The sequence below is a fragment of the Parasteatoda tepidariorum genome, chromosome 9 (genome assembly GCF_982258835.1).
Source record: "Parasteatoda tepidariorum strain Cologne lab strain chromosome 9, Ptep-v5.0, whole genome shotgun sequence".
Lineage (NCBI taxonomy): Eukaryota > Metazoa > Arthropoda > Arachnida > Araneae > Theridiidae > Parasteatoda > Parasteatoda tepidariorum.
In genome coordinates, this window is record NC_141763.1 from 52,798,546 (window position 1) to 52,801,623 (window position 3,078).

At 23.0% G+C, this 3,078-nt stretch overlaps 1 non-coding gene across 1 annotated transcript; it reads right to left on the minus strand.

Annotated features, from left to right (window-relative positions):
• Positions 1-1,983: 1,983 nt before the first annotated feature.
• On the minus strand, positions 1,984-2,065 carry TRNAS-UGA (transfer RNA serine (anticodon UGA)). Its single transcript has one exon. It is a non-coding gene; the product is annotated as a tRNA-Ser (tRNA).
• Positions 2,066-3,078: the final 1,013 nt, after the last annotated feature.

The following is a 3,078-nucleotide window of genomic DNA, read 5'->3' on the forward strand; positions in this document are numbered from 1 at the left end:
TTTTTATCAGCCCACACGATTCTATCCGCAAAAAAGAGTGCTTTCTAATATTGTATCAATATAGCCAAAGCAAAATATATCAATACAATGGTGTGAGAAGCACTCAAAAAATTTTACAAAAAAATTACAACAAATAAAATAGAACACAATAAGTAAAAATAACATAACACAAAATTAATTTTCGTCGTGTTTTTTGTACTTATTTATTATGCTATATATATATATATATATATATATATATATATATATATATATATATATATATATATATATATATATATATATATATATATATATATATATATATATATATATATATATATATATATATATATCATCTCTCTCTCTCTCTCTCTCTCTCTCTCTCTCTCTCTCTCTCTCTCTCTCCCTCTCTCTCTCTCTCTCTCTCTCTCTCTCTCTCTCTCTCTCTCTCTCTCTCTCATAATTTTCTAAAATCATTGAAATGGTATAATTAAATATCAGCGTTATTAATTATAAACTTTAAATTATCCATTCTTATTACATTACGCACATCCATTTTCGGGCCAATCCAAGGTAACTAACAAATCAAACGTTATTCAGTACTGCAGTAATAATGCGGCATAAAAGAATGCGGCATTTACTCTTCTAACTCTATTTCCGCTTCTATTTTCATATTTTGTAATCTTATGAAAATAATAACAATAATAAAATCAGATTACAGACTAATAAATATTTTTTTTCAAAATCATGATTGGGCTAATTATTGAAAAAATAATAAACCTTAGTTAAAAAAATTTATTTCTCAAAAACTGTTCGACCAATTTCTCTCAAGCTTTGGAAGTCGATGTAAAAATACGTTGTTTAATTACATTATATTTCAAAAGCTTTCATTATTATTAAATTAAATAAGGAAAGTAGCATGAACTTTTAAGGGTGTTGTTCTAATTTTGAACATAAATTCTAATTGATTGTTATTAGAAAAGAAGCATTTGCTTAGTTTGTTAAAAAAAAAAAAAAAGTTTCTTAATTTTTAACAGTTCAATATTATCACTTCGATTTCTTAAAAGTATTTAATTTTCTTTAATTTTTTTTTCTTTAATTATTTTATTGACTTTTTTAGTAATAAATTAAAAACAGTTTGTTTTTAGTTAATAATGAAAAATTTAATATTTATTCATAATTTCTGTACTTAATAATGTTTTTCAGATTTAGTCAATTTCGTGAAGACAGACATTTTTCTAGTCTAATACTTTCCGCACATTACTGTTTTTAGACATTCTGTTTTGGCTTTTATTTTGGAACAAAATTTATATTAAAAACACATTTTTATGCAATATTCGCAATATAATTGTTATTCTCAAAAAATAAAGTCAATCATAAAATAAAGTTAATCAGTTTATTCACCTAATTTTTTATTAATTTGAAAAGAATTAATGTCAGAGGAAGATGAATTTTAAAATAAATAAGTAACAATTATTTTTTTATATATGTTTATTTCACACTTCATACATGTTTAATCTGAAACTAGGCCTCATACTATAGCTCAAAATCATTATTATAGTGTTCTGAATATAAAATTTTGTTTAAAGCACATTAAAAATATCTGATTTATGGATATTTAAATATAAATAAAGATATTTAACGTAAATAAAGATATTAATGTAAATAAATGATGACTGATATAATAACTTATTGATATAAATAAAGGAGATCTTAATCTAAATGAATAAAATAAATTTTTTGACTGTTTTAACATTTGTACAAAAATGGATTAAAAAAATAAAATAAAAACAGATTGAATGAAACGCACAGTAAATAAATTGATTTAACTGAATTCGAAAATTGATAAAAGATTTTATAATAAAAACTTATGTTTTATCCGTAAAAAAAGAAAGAAAAAATTTTAATAGGAATTAATATTTGCCTCACTATATTCCTTAATTAATTCTCTATCGAAATGCATGCATCAAGCATTAACTTCTTAATAAAAAGAATACTTTCCGCAGCCGGCAGGATTCGAACCTGCGCGGGGAAACCCCAATGGATTTCAAGTCCATCGCCTTAACCACTCGGCCACGACTGCTTGCATCAAATTGGAAAATAGTGTATTATAAAAAAATATATTGAAAAATAAAATACAAGTTATGAATTAAATATAGAATATTTTCACACGTTTATAATATTTGTAATTTCTTGCGTATGTTTTTCTTAAGAAACTTTAAAAATTGTAACACAATAATATTAAGAAATATGTTTAAAAGCGAATAAAACTATTTAAAATTGAGAAGGTGTTTCTATTTGATAATTTCGGTTTTAAAATTTTGTTATCGAGAAACAAATTTTAAAACTTTGATCCTTAATAATCTTTTTTTTTTTTTCAGTTTACAAAAATATAAATTTTTTTTTAAGACAAACATACTAAAATTATATTTGTAAGTATTTTTCAAACATTACCAGTTATTTTATTTTTTAATACGTAAAAATATGCATTTTTTTTATAAATTTGTAATACTGTCTATAATTAGAATTAAATTTTTTTTAAAGTTAAATTGAACATTAATGATCAATTTGAAATTCACTTTTATTGTAAAATAAATTGATGAATGCAATAAACGAGTGTTGATTTTCATTCTACAGTTTTAAACATTTAATTTATTAGAAAAATAAATTAATCGATTTAGAATAAACTGTATCCTAGCTTCATTAGAATTTTTTTTATCCGACATTATTATATGGAACGTAATTCATGCACTACAATACTGTACATAGTGTCAAATTTTTTACATGAATCTATTGTATTGTAATTAGATTTATAAAAGTTTCTGAACCTGCAAGTAGGAAACACGATGTTTGGGAAAATGGCATGCGTACTAAAGTTGATGAATTGTTATTATAGGCATATTGCGAATGGACACATTTTTTGTTTTGAGAAAACTGTTTGTTTATGTTAAGTTTTATGTGTATGTATGTTTACTCTTTATACGTATGCTTATTTTTCATAAGAAAGTATAATTATGTTATTTATACACACGTCGTATAAATCGTATTAATAAAACTTAAAAGAGGCGAACAATTTTCTGAAAATAAAAAGTGCGC